Source organism: Telmatherina bonti, assembly GCF_933228915.1.
Source record: "Telmatherina bonti genome assembly, chromosome: 6".
In the NCBI taxonomy this organism is placed as follows: domain Eukaryota; kingdom Metazoa; phylum Chordata; class Actinopteri; order Atheriniformes; family Telmatherinidae; genus Telmatherina; species Telmatherina bonti.
The window spans coordinates 8690829-8705186 of record NC_136624.1 but is presented as its reverse complement, the minus strand read 5'-3'; the positions used below and the strand labels follow the sequence as shown (position 1 = coordinate 8705186).

The following is a 14358-nucleotide window of genomic DNA, read 5'->3' as shown; positions in this document are numbered from 1 at the left end:
GTGCGAGTGAGTGTGTGTTGTGGTTTCTTTTTTTTTTTTTTTTTGCAGAGATGCCGAGAAAGAAGAACTTCCGGAGATGCCAGGCAGCCATGAGGAGGGCAGCCAACAGACTGACGATCGAGGCCTCTCCTCAGCCTCCCGAGGTCCACTGTGCGCGTATGTATCTCTTATTCGCACCTTATCTGCCTGTATTCATATTTCATATATTTTTATACTTTATATTCATATATTTTTTATCTTTGTATATTTTAATAGTTTTTACTGTATGGCTACCCCTGCACAACAATTGCCTGCCTAATAAAGTTCTTATCCAAGCATTTTATGTACTTTTAGTTAGTTGTTATTCTGTTATTGATCTATTTTCTCTGTATGTCTGTAGCGCACGGAACTGGGCACCGACATCAGGTGGAGAAGTGGGAGACGTCGGTGTTCACCGGGCGGCAGCACAAACTGGTCCTCCCGCAGGAGTCCCATGGCAAGAAGGTAATGTTGTGTTTGAAATAGACTAACATAATAGTTACCCAAGTGAACAGCACATGTTGAAATAAATACAAAAATCTTCTCATTCAGGTGGTCTTAGCCATTGGTGACTCCCATCTTCGAAGCCTTGCAGGTATTTACATCACTATTTTGTATGTTCAATAAAGTATTCATTTGTGCTGTATTGATGTGTTTTATAAAAATGTTTTACAGATAAAAACAATTACAGTAGAAACCTTCTTTGATTTTATTTTAGATGGCATCGTGCAGGTCGACGGGGAGCGTCTGGCGTGGGGGTTCATGTCAACGCCCGGAGCTGGCGCCCGAGAGTTGAGGACAGAGGTGATTAACGCAGTAGTCCCTCTGACACCCGACTTGGTGTGCGTTTTAGCTCCGAGCAATGACTTGACTTCCAAGCACACCATCGGTCACGTGGCTGCAGACTTTGAGAGGTACCTGGCCGCCGTCTGCAGTCGCTGGCCTAAGGTAAGCACACCCTGAAATTACAGTCTTTGTGGCAGGCATGATTAGCTTCTCCCTTGTATTTTACATGTAAAAGCTGTTTTCTCTGAATACAGCTCAAACACTTATGTAAAATGCATATTTTTGTTTTTAATGTTTTGATACTGCATATGTAAGAGCAGTCTTTGAGAAGTCTGTTTTCCTAAATGACTAAAAGTGTTTTTGCAGTATGTTTAAACTCAGTAGTGTGAACAGAATTTCATCCGATAAAAGTTGACAGAAAAATGTGTAAATTGATAGCCTTCTGACTGTTCAAGAAAAGATCAGAAAACGAGAGATGTTGATGAGTTGTTTCTCTACAGGTGTGTGTGCTGGACTTTCCCCCGAGGCTGACTGTCGAGGAATCCCTGCAAGAGCTCTACCGTCAGGAGTTTCACCGCGTGGCAACCCGCATGGGTACGTTAAAATATGTACTTGTGCTGTTGCATGTTTATCAAAGAAGACATCAGACATGTGTCGTGATTGTATTTTCCTTCAGCATCGTGGTATATAGATGTATGTAATTGTGTTGTTTTGCAAGCATAAAGAGCTGTGCTATGTGTTTTTCTTTGAAAGCTGTGAAGTACTACCACCTCGTGGATTACTTCCCCCGACGTTGCCTCAGCATGTGGAGTCATGATGGTGTAAGTAAATCTTTTGTCTTGATGAAGTTTGATGCACTCATGCTCAAGTCAGTGGCTGGGATCCAGGACCTTCTGATCCAGAGATGAAAAACTGTTTGAATAGAGCTGTGTGTATTTAGTGAGAGATGTTGTGGAGAAACTTAACATTTCATTCATGTCGTCGTACTAGGTGCACCTGAGTGATGACGTCGGGATGGTGCGCTTTGCAGAGTTGCTGTTCGACGTCGCTTACCTGGTTTGCCCTTTTTCATTTAAAACACTTTTTACCTTACAAACATTCAGCTGGATGTGATTTTGGCTGCTGACCAAGTATGTAAAAAGCTATATTGTTTATAATTATTATGTCTTCATTTTTTATTGAAGCAACTGGAGACCGTGCCACCAGCCCCCCCGGTGTGTCGTCCGTCACCACCTCCTCGCTTCACTCCCCGTGTGGTTGTGAAGGGAGAGGTGCGTGTCCGTCGGAGTCCAGGCCCCGAGGAGTGGATTGCTGTTCGTCCGGGCGGCAAGGTAATAATATGGCAGGAAATGTCACAGCTCTAAGGTTTTTATTGTTGTCACTGTTCCACAGACAAAAATTATCCGTGTTTATATTTTTAATTTTTTTTTTTTTTCAGTCCTCTGGAAAATGCAGTGCAGTTCAGCGGGAGGTCAGTGTGATAATTGTACAGAAAGACGTTTGAAGAAATGTTTGCTCCAATTGGAAAAGCAGTAAAAGTCACTGCTTATGTTTCTGTTTTTGTATTTCTAGCTTGCTGGCATCCCCCTGAATCCTGTGCTGTTCAGCAGTGAGATGTTGGAGGAGATGGAGAAGGTTTCACCATCAAATCTGACATCTCCTGCTGTCTTCGCTGGTGTTTCACCACCAAAGGTAAAGTGCATAAAGACAAACATGTTTATGGGTTGTCATAAAATGTTTTGTTCTGAAAGAGTCATTGATTAACGATAGACTTCTATAATGCTGAATGTGTTCAGTGTCCATATCAAATTCACGGTGTGCAAATCTTTGTGTTTTGGACAGAGGCGGCGCGTGAAACACCAGTCCAAGAGGACTCGCCCGGACAAGCGAAGGGTAAGGAGATTTGGCAATGAAAATTTTTGTATTGAATCTTTTTCCTGTGACGATGTAGTAAAATAAAGTTGTTGTTTTTTTGTTTTTTTTTTTTTTAATCCCCAGACCGAGACGACATCCAGCCGAGGGATGTCGTCTGACTCCAAGGCTACTGTGGAGTCGAAGAAGGTAAGAAATGTTATTTTGTGTTTAAAGGTCTTTTTAAATTATAAATGTGTGTATATGTTCATATTTCTGTATTGTATGGGGGGGGGGAAATTTCTCATGTATTTTATTTATTTCTATTTTGGGTATATGTAAAGTAAAATACACTTGTTTTGGTTTCTCTTTAGACCGACACTTCATCCAGCCGGGGGTCGTCGTCGGAGTCCGAGACCACTGTGGAGGTGAAGACGGTAAGGAATATTATTCTTAAAGACTACCATCAAATATTTTATGATTACACATGACAGTGTTTTGAGCCCATTGCTTGTTGATTTCCTTGCTTAGGTTGAGACATCACAGAGCCAGGGTGTGTTGTCTTCTACTGATGAAGATGAGGAAGCTACTGTGGAGGTAAGTGAGGTGAGTATGGCTAATGCTGATGTTGTTCGGGGTTCATTTCACCAGGGGCACGGTCAGTTTAGGAATCCAGGAGTTCAGTGCATGGCGATAGCTTTGGTCAGTTTAGCCAGACATATGGTGTCTAGTGTGATGAATTGGAGGACACAAGATTTAGATTTAGCTCTGTGGTTAGGAGATGACCTCTATAGTGATCTAAAGGACCGTGGTATAATCCCTTCAGGAGAAAACTTTTTGATGGTCCCAGAGTTGCCGAGACAGAGAGTTTTGTACTGGCAGAACTTTAAGTTTGAGTTCCCCGATACTCTGAGTGGGGATGTCACTGTGACTGAGGGAGAGTTTATTGAGTGTGGAGCATATGTGACTTTAGAAAATGGGCTGGAAAGGATGCTATCTCAGTACCAGACATGTCTTTTGACCTTGTGTTCAAATACATGTGCTGTCATTTCTGCTGGTGGTAGGTATGCTGTGGTAGACTCTCATTCCCGTAGTGCTACTGGCCTGTTGGACGTCAATGGTACCAGTGTAGTTTTGTACTTTGGTTCCATTAGGGAAGTGTTTAATCACGTCAGTCGTTTGGCAGTGATGTTAGGTGGTCGTAGCAAGCCTTTTGAGATCAATGGTGTTGATGTTAGCAGGGAGTGTGTTGACGATGTGCCAAGTAGCTTATTTGGTTGTGATTCTGATGATGACAGTCAGCGAGGAGTAAAACGTCAGGTGTCAGCAGATTGGGATGAAACAGACCTTTCCAGCCCATCTGAACATGTGGCAAAGAAACGTCATCATGTTTCAGATGAAGAGTTTGCTGTTGAGGAACAGGTTTTCTTAAGTCAGCTAGTTAGTTCAGATGTGGAGCTAGTCAGTGAAGAACATGAACAGCTTATGTTTAACCCTCTCTGTGAAAGTACTTGCCAAAGCTTGTGTACCAAATTAAAAATAGAGTATGAAAGTGTAAATAGTGCTGCGTCTAGTCGTGTCGGCGTGTTAGGCGTTCCGTGCCAAAATAGAGACATAGTTGCTGACGGTAGCTGCTACTTTAGGGCCGTTTCTCAGGCAGTGAGTGGCACACAAAAGCATCACATCAAAATTAGGAGAGCGGTTATTAAACATTTAATAAAAAATGACTACCAATATAGAACTAGTCTAAGAGAAGGTTATTCCTCTGTGGCAGAGTACATAGACAAATCAAAAATGAAATATGTTAGCACCTGGGCCACAGAATTAGAAATCCAAGCGACAGCAGATTTATTGGGCATTAATGTATTTACATTTTATGGTGGTCGTTGGTTAAAGTATGGATGCAGTAGCAGTGTGTCAGAAAAATCCATTTATTTGGAAAACTGCCTGGGTAATCATTATGAGACTGTAGTTTGTGTTAAAGAACCTGAACTAGAAAGTTGTTATGAGTACTGTAAAGTAGATTGTTCAGAAGCGTATCGTACTAGATTGTCAGGCAAAGGTTTAAGTAGAGAGGCTTCACCTGAAAGTGACACATCCAGTTACAAAAAGAACTATATGTCAAAATATCGAAACGTAATGAGAAAAACTCAAATTAAGGATATAAATAAAATAAAATATGCAGTTGATGCGCGTCACCGGGAAAACGTGAAGGGCCAACACAAAATAAAATATGCAGTTAATGCGCGTTACCGACAAAACGTGAAGGACCAAAAGAAAAGAAAATATGCTCAGGATGCGCATCATCGGCAAAACGTGAAGGAAAAAAGCAAAATAAAATATGCAAAGGATGCGCGTCACCGACAAATCGTGAAGGACCAGAGCAAAATAAAATATGCAAAGGATGCGCGTCACCGACAAATCGTGAAGGACCAGAGCAAAATAAAATATGCAAAGGATGCGCGTCACCGACAAATCGTGAAGGACCAGAGCAAAATAAAATATGCAAAGGATGCGCGTCACCGACAAATCGTGAAGGACCAGAGCAAAATAAAATATGCAAAGGATGCGCGTCACCGACAAATCGTGAAGGACCAGAGCAAAATAAAATATGCAAAGGATGCGCGTCACCGACAAATCGTGAAGGACCAGAGCAAAATAAAATATGCAAAGGATGCGCGTCACCGACAAATCGTGAAGGACCAGAGCAAAATAAAATATGCAAAGGATGCGCGTCACAGAGAAATGGTTAAAAGAGTAGTGAAATTAAAGAGGCAAGAAATAAAAGACAAAGATAAAACACAGAATATTGAGTTCTTCACAGAGAGGTTTTTAAACAAAGTTGAAGATGGTCCAGAGTATGTCTGTTGTGTCTGTTTCAGGCTGTTGTTTCCCCATCAGGTGTTGAGTTGTAGGAAGGCTGCCTATAACAAGACTAAGATAATAGCTTCTTTAGCAGATAGGTGTATTAGAACTGACTATTTACATGAATGTAGTGAGGATTGTGTTCAGCCCTGTCAGATACTGACTTCAAGTAGAGGACATCTTTGGATTTGTTACACTTGTCGCCATAAAATTTCAAATGGCAAAATGCCTGCTGAAAGTGTAACAAATAATTTGGCAGTAGATCCAGTTCCCCCAGAATTAGCTTGTTTAAATAGGTTAGAACAACATTTGATTGCTTTAAATATTCCGTTCATGAAAATGCTCGCGTTGCCCAAAGGCGGCCAAAATGGAGTTCATGGACCAGTAACCTGCGTTCCATCAAACGTAGTTCAGACATCTAACATGTTGCCCCGCTCAAATATGGAGGGCTCTTTATTGGCAGTAAAATTAAAACGCAAGTTAACTTATAAAGGCCATTATGAGTATGAGTTTGTAGATACAATGCACATTCGGCAAGCTTTACGGGTTTTAAAGCAATCAAATAAGTTTTATAAAGACATAGATTTTAATGAGGAATGGGTGAATGAGTTGTGTAGCTTAGACCATCTTGAGGATGAAGAAAAGGAAAAGAAGGAAGTAGTTGAGAGTGCTGCAGATGATGCTGACAATGAGGACATGCTGCATGATCGGCAGCAACATTGCATGTTTTCAGACACGTGTCTGATGCCGGTAGATATTGGTCAGGAAGTTTTAGATCAGTATTTTGACAGTATAGTTAATGTTGCACCAGCTGAGGGCAATAACCCAGTTAAGTTGTTGTCGGATCATGAAAATGAAGCAAAGTGTTTCCCGGTGTTGTTTCCTAGTGGCCGTAATATGTATCATGAAAGGCGTGCTTATGATGTGACATTGTCGCGTTACTTTAACAACAGAATTCTACATGCTGATAGAAGGTTTGCGCAGAATATTGAGTATATTTTCTTTGCTCAGTACATGTCTGAGGTAGAGCAAGTTGTTTCTAAGGTTAGCATAGCATTAAGAAAAGGAAAAGGAGGTGAGGTGAATGTAGAAAATGAGGAGTCCCTGAAGCAGTTGTTAGAGGTGGATGATGGTTTCCGGTTTCTTAAGCCTATTAGAGGGACTCCAGCGTTTTGGCAGGGAGTACAGAAAGACCTGATGGCTTGTGTTCGGCAACTTGGGATTCCAACGTGGTTTTGTTCATTCTCTTCCGCGGATCTGAGATGGCAAAACCTTCTTAAAACGATTTTAAAACAGGAAGGTCGAACACAAACATTAGAAGACTTGGAGTGGACTGATAGATGTGATCTGTTGCGACGTAATCCTGTCACTGCCGCCAGAATGTTTGATTTCCGCTGGCATTGTTTTCTGAAGGAGGTCCTTATGTCTTCTTCAAATCCAATAGGAAAAATTATTGATTACTTTTACCGGGTAGAGTTTCAATGCCGCGGGAGTCCTCATGTGCACTGTCTTTTCTGGATAGAAAATGCACCTAAAATAGATACAAACACAGATGAAGAAGTGGTAGCTTTTATTGATAAGTATGTAACATGCGAGCTACCAGCACAGGATGAGACATTATTGGAGAAGGTCACATCTGTGCAGCAACATTCAAAGAGACATTCAAAAAGTTGTAAAAAAGGTGGCACTGAATGTCGCTTTAATTTCCCCAGACCAGTGTCAGGTAGGACATTTGTTGTTAATGTTAATTTGAATCCAAATGAGTGTGATAAATGCAAGAAACGAAAAGAAAAGAAAATAAGTGATTCAGATTCTGATTCGGATAAAAAATATGAAGTAAAAAGGTGCACATGTGGTAATGAGTACTATTATAACCTGCTTAAGGTAGATAAGGATTTGGCATTAAAAACTCTGGAGGCAGTGAAAAAAGCGGTAAAAGAGGAGACTTTTAATAGTCTAGATGAGTTGTTCCAGCATCTAAATATTAATCAGCAAATATTTGAGATTTGTTACAAGCGACTGAATATGTGCAAAACCAAAATTATTTATAAAAGAGACATTAAAGAGGCATGGATAAATCCATATAACAAGTCTCTTTTAAAATGCTGGAATGCAAATTTAGATATTCAATATGTAACCGATGCGTACGCCGTTATAGTTTACATTATTTCATACATCAGTAAATCAGAAAAAGAGGTAGGACTGTTACTTAGTAAAGCGCATAAAGAAGCGACAAAAGATGGAAACGTGAATGCTCAACATGCACTGAAAACAATTGGCAGCGTTTATCTCAACAGTCGTGACGTGTCTGCTCAAGAGGCAGTTTATAGATTAACGGGAATGCATTTAAAGGAGAATTCACGTAAAGTAGAGTTTATACCAACAGGGGACAAAATAGTTAAAATGAGTAAACCGATTAGTTTAATCCAAGAAAGTGGACTATCTGGAGACGACGTGTGGATGGTTAGTGTCGTAGATCGCTATAAAAGTAGGCCTAATAATAGCACTTTTAATGATATGTGCATTGCGACGTTCGTGTCTGAATATCGTGTTATGAGAGGAAATGAAAAGTCAAAGGATGCGATACAGTTGCAAAGGGGGTTAGGGTTTATTCTAAAACGAACACGAACAAAACCCGCTGTAGTTCGTTATGCGCGCTTTTCAAAAACAAAAAACCCCGAATTATATTACAAAAGTCAGTTACAGTTGTTTCTTCCGTACCGCGTCGAAGACGATCTAAAAGCTGCTGACTGTGCGACGTTCGAACAGTTTTATGAAAATGGTTCCGTGATCTTTAGTGATGGATCAGAACACACAGTTAAATCTGTCGTCGATGAGAATAGGAACAAATTCGAGGTAGAAGATTCAGACGAATTAGAAGAGTTACAGAATAAACTTGAAAATGAGGAAGGCCCAGTAGATGCTTGGGCAAATCTCTGCCCTGAACAGGAAGTAGAGCGTTTAGAATGTAAAGAAGAAGTTAAAGCAAAAGAACAGGCACCAGAGGAAGATGTAGAAGTAGGTCAGGAGCCCATCGACAACATTCCAGATTTAGCTCTTAGGAACGATCAGGCGTGTCAGTTAGAAAAAACTAATAACCTAATGAGTAGAAGTGAGGGCCTAGAATTAATTAGATCTCTGAATGAGAAGCAGCTCTCGGTCTTTTATAAAATCCGCAACTGGTGTTTAGACAAAGTAAATGGTAGAAACCCAGAACCCCTCCACGTGTTTATATCTGGAGGAGCTGGAGTCGGAAAGAGCTACCTAGTTAGAGCGATTCAGTATGAGGCTACGAGGTTATTGTCACCAACTTGTCAGAAGCCAGATAATATTTGTGTTTTATTAACGGCTCCTACAGGAATAGCTGCTTATCATTTAAATGCAGCGACTATCCACAGTACATTTGGCATTGGCAAAGACGTCAGCCTTCCTTACACACCTTTGAGTGAGGAAAAGCTGAACTCTTTGCGTGTTAAATATGCTGATTTGCAGATAGTCATAATTGACGAAATCTCCATGGTCAATCATAATCTATTGGCTTATATCCATGGCAGATTGAGACAAATCAAACAAACTGGTGACTATAACCCTTTCGGTAACGTCAGCATTATCGCGGTCGGAGATTTTTATCAGTTGCCCCCGGTAAAGGGAAAAGCGTTGTATGTGCAGGATGTAAATATGACGTTGTGGTCTAGTTTATTTCAGCTCGTCGAGTTAACAACAGTCGTTCGGCAACAAGATGAAGAGTTTGCGCAATTATTAAATAGGATGCGAACGCATAAAAAAGGCACACAGATGTTAGCACGCGATATAAACATCTTGAAAAAGTGTGAAACAGGTGAAGAGAGCACAGCCTTACACATTTTTGCTACAAATTCCCAGGTTGATGAATATAATGAGAAACAGTTAACAAGCATATGTCCTGACTACATAATTATAACTGCTCAGGACTTTGGTTACAATAAAAAAACTGGTAAATTAGAATTAAAGTCAGATCATCATGTTAGGGCCAAGAAAACTAGTTTACCAAGGGAGTTGTATTTGGGTAAAAATGCTCGAGTCATGTTGTCTCAGAACATTGATGTAAATGATGGTTTAGTAAATGGTGTATGTGGCACAGTGATTCACATTGAACAGCCTGTTAAAAATGAGTTTCCTCTCAGAGTTTATGTTAAATTTGATGATGAGAAGATAGGCATCAAGACGAAGAAACAAACCACTTATCCATCAGCAGAGTTAGTAGGTTCAGTACCAATTGAACCTCAGGAAGAGAGAGCCAATAAAAAAGGCATGAGACGACAGTTTCCATTAAAGTTAGCCTGGGCCTGTACTGTACACAAAGTACAGGGCCTTACAGTAGATAGTGCTGTCGTCTCTTTAGCTAAGATCTTTGCACCAGGACAGGCTTATGTGGCATTAAGTAGAGTTAGAAGCTTGTCTGGTTTGATTATTCAGAAGTTTAAAGAAAAAGTTGTTTATTGTAATGACAGCATTAAAGAGGCCATCAATAATATGCCACCATTTATATCTGAAAGCCACACAGTAGAAAAGGATGGTTTTAGAGTATTTCTAATGAATGTTCAGAGTTTAAATCGCCATGTTTCAGATTTGGCCCACTGTACACAGCATTTGCAGCCTAACTGTATTGCTGTGACAGAGACATGGATACCTGCTGATGTTAGCTTAGATTCTGTAGAAATCACTGGATATAGGTTTAGTAATGCTCCACGTAGTTTAGCCTACACAAACATTAATCCAGTGTTAACTTCACTTAAAAGTCAACAGCGTGGTGGCGTTGGTATGTACTGTGACAGTAATGTAGAATTTGAAAGTGTCACAGTAGCAGGTTTAAATGTAGAGTGTTTAGCTGTAAAATGTGCCACATACAACATTTTAATAGCAGTCATTTACAGGCCACCATCATATCCTGTTTCTCTCTTTTTCAGACATTTTGAAGCATTGCTAAATGTATTAGAGTCACATAGTGGAACAATAGTTGTTTTTGGTGATTTCAATGAGGACATTTTGAAGTCCTCAACAATTTGTCAGAAAATGAAAGACAGAGGATATGAACAACATGTTTCGTCAGCCACAACAGAGAAAGGCACCTTAATTGACCATGTTTATGTTAAAAATAGTAATTATAGAGTAGAAGCGGTAGTGGTGCCTACATATTTTAGTGATCATGAGGGCATCATATGTTCCTTTAAGTAAGGCAGCCCACATGCTTTTAACTTAAGAAATGTTTTCTCCACTGTCAATATATTTAACATGTAGTTGCTGTGCTGCTCTTCACCTGAGTTCCCTGTTTGAAATCATTTGCGCGTAATAAGTTAATTTAGTCCTCTCTTGGTATCCATTATATTGTGTACAACTGTTAGTCCATGTTCCAAGGTATTCTGTGCTCCCTGTCTAGGAAGTAGTGAAAGTGTTAAAATAGTTAGATTTGTTGGTGGTTGAATAGAAAATAAATGGTTTTTAATTTGTTAGTGTTAGTGTAGTGTAGCGATCCAAGTTGCAAAGTTGTCGATACAGGCTTTGTTGCGCTGTGTGGTTAGGTTGTTGGATGTTGTTTAGGATCATGCCTCTTTTTCTATTGGTTTTATTAAATTGGATCATTTTAGTTGTATGTAACTGTTGTGTTTAAGTGTAATTACAGAGATAATTAAGTGAACAGGTAACTGCAGCCAAGGTAGGTACACAAGTAAATGTAAGTATTCATTATCCTATACAGTTACTTTTTCACACAATTAGACTCGTGACACACTTCAGTAAGTCTTGGTTTAAAAAAAATATTCTTGAGTGTTTTTATATCTGGTTTATATTAGTAGTTTATCTTTAGCTAACAGAAGCCAATGATGAACAAAGTTACACTGAGCTCTGTTGGTGGTCCTGATCCTCATTAGGCCTGTGAAGAGCATGAAAAAAGCTGTAACCTGAGGCTTCATATTTAATAGTTGCACTGTGTATTTACGGTTATTACAGAGGCACAGTCGCTGTATCCTTGTTAGACCTTGACCAGTCTGTAGCATTAGTATCGCTTGTGTTATAGTAATCCAAAACTGTATTTTATAGTGTTACTATATTGAGTAGAGAAGTGATGTCTAGAATAAAACATTGCCTGATGCAATTATGTATCTTTCATGTGATTGATGCTTGCAATATGCATGTGTGTGTATGCGTGCGGGGCATATGTACATTTACATATGCACAAACTCATACATTTTTTTTGTCATTTCCCTAGGAGACTTTGGCTTGTAGCAGTTGGCAAGAAGGTGTTCACCAAGATGAATTGGAAGACAGTCTTTTGTATTATTTTCCCTAATTTTTCCCTTTCTTATTTTTTTAACCCATTACATATCCTGTGTATAGTGGTAAAAATAAACTGTAGAATTGTAGCAACAGTGGAGTTTAGATAATAGTCTATACATAGCATTTTTTAATGAACTTGAGTTCTAATTTGTTGCCATATGAATAAATTCCTTTTTAAGTTATACAGCATGTCTTTGGAGTTTTTGTCGGTCATGGTACAAAAAAATAATGCAAATGAGAAAAAAATATTGTATAGATATGATGTATCTGTTGTAATTGGTGAACTGGTTTACTATAAACACATGAATGTTATGGTCAAAACGGATTATAATAAACCAATTTTTTGCTATTTATTTTCTAACAAAAGTCTGAAGTAAATATTTAGTCATTGAAAATATTTGTCATTGGTTAGGGCACACACAGTTGTTTTCTGAGCATTTGCACTCAATTGTAAAAACTTGAAATACACAGCATTTTATCAGAGTCATGGTGAGTGTGAAGTGTGCAGAAATAAAGGTAGGTGCAGGAGCACTGTGAACCCCAAGGAAGAATGTACAGCTGACAAAGGAGGTCATGTTATTTATTGCTGCAAAGCATTTTCCATGAATTTATGTAAAATTATTTTGTATTCACAAAATGCATGTTTTATGCTAAAAGACTTTATAAAACAAAATGGAAGAAATTCAGAAGACATCAAAAATACAACATGGTGATATACTTGCTAACATGATCTGCTTAGTAATAATGGTTGTGTTATTGTAGCCAGCTAACCTTTTTGATTACATACTGGCATTTTGGTTAGCACTATGGCCCCCCGCCGACCATATCGTGCCTATTTAGGCAGAGTATAATGTGGTTGGAAGCAAAAAGGAAAATAAATGCTGCCAATTTTAGTGTATATATGGGTGAATTTTACTTTATGAGAGAGGACTGTTTTTCTGTGGGTTGCCATTCCTATTGGAAAGATTGGAATAACTTTTGATCCCCATCGTGTGACAAAGCTCCCTGCTGTCATCTGCAGGAATCCCAATCAGTCAGTCAATCAATTTTCTTTAAACACAATATGCATTCAGTAAACAAATGGACACAAAATCCAAGATGGCAGACAATCTGTTGCCATGGTAATGGACTTTATGGACTACTTTTGCTGTTCTTGTGTTATACGTGTGGCAAATTTCATTTTCCCCCATCAAAGTGGAGATTTGGGGACCCACATGACCCCCCCTATAAGCAGCCCCCACAGTGCATAGTGTAATGTGTCATGGGCCTAACAAATATAAATGCTGTAAATATTGGTGCAGATCACATGTATTTCTGCAGAGATGTGAGTAAACTGTTTTGCATGGAGAGAAGGCTTTGTTTCATTGGTTGCCATGGTAACACCGTTTCTCCTATTAGAAAGATTAGAACAACTTTTGATCTTGTCACTAAGCTTACTTCCAAATTTGGAGTCAGTCGCATAAATTCCCACAAAATTGTTTAGGTACAGTGTGCAATAAGTGGGGGAAAAAAAAAAAGCTTTAAAACGGCAGGATGGCGGACACCCTGTTGCCATTCCAACAGGTGCGTAATGGACTTTTATACTCCATGTGAGTTATTATCTGTGCGGAATTTGAATTTCCTACGTAAAAGTAGACACGAGTCGCATGAAGCTCCTCAGACTACTTCGTTCAAATACAATGCGCTTCAAGTGATAAAAAGTGCATAAATGGTAAGATGGCGGACAACCCGTTGTACTGGTAACAGGTGCTTAATTGAGTTTTTTTTTGCTTGTCTTGGGTTAATACATGTGTGCCAAATTTCATAGCCCTCTGTCAAAGTAGTTGTTCCGGACCCTCGGGGACCCCCCCCCCCCCCCCCCCTCCACAATGCATGTTCCAATGTGTTAAGGACCTACCAAATATGAAAGTTTACATTTTTGGTGCAGATCGCATGCATTTTTGCAGAGATATAAGCAAACCGTCTTTCATGGCGAGAACACATTTTTCCATGGGTTGCCACAGTGACACGTTCTGTCCTGTTGGAAAGATTTCACTAACTTTTGTTCCCCATCTTGTAACGAAGCTCCTTGCTGAGCATGGAGTCAATCGCATGAATTCCCTCAGACTAGTTTGTTCAAATATGATGCACTTAAAGTGATCAAAAGGGCACAAACGCCAAGATGGCGGACACCCCGTTGCCATGGTAACAGGTTCTTAATTGACTTTTTTTGCTCGTCTTGGTTACTTATACATGTGTACCAAATTTCATAGCCCTAGGTCAAAGTAGACGATAGGGGCCCCTAGGGGCCCCCCACAAAATGTGCTCCCCCCACAATACATATTACAATGCGTGAAGGACCTACCAAATATGAATTATTTTAATTTTGGTTCCGATCGGATGTATTTCTGCAGAGATATAAGCAAACCGTGTTTCATGGCGAGAACGCTTTTTTCCATGGGTTGCCACGGTAACATGCTTTGTCCTACTGGAAAGATTTCACCAACTTTTGCTCCCCATCTTGTAACGAAGCTTCCTGCTGAGTAT

The 14358-nt window shown here is 39.6% G+C and overlaps 1 long non-coding RNA gene across 1 annotated transcript in view; it reads left to right on the top strand.

The window, feature by feature from the left end:
* The first annotated feature begins 3027 nt into the window (after positions 1-3027).
* Positions 3028-14358, top strand: part of LOC306757524 — a 39367-nt gene continuing 28036 nt past the window's right edge. The window contains exons 1-2 of the long non-coding RNA XR_013771353.1: positions 3028-3092; positions 3187-3261. This is a non-coding gene — a long non-coding RNA (uncharacterized lncRNA). The remainder of the gene's footprint in view (positions 3093-3186; positions 3262-14358) is intronic.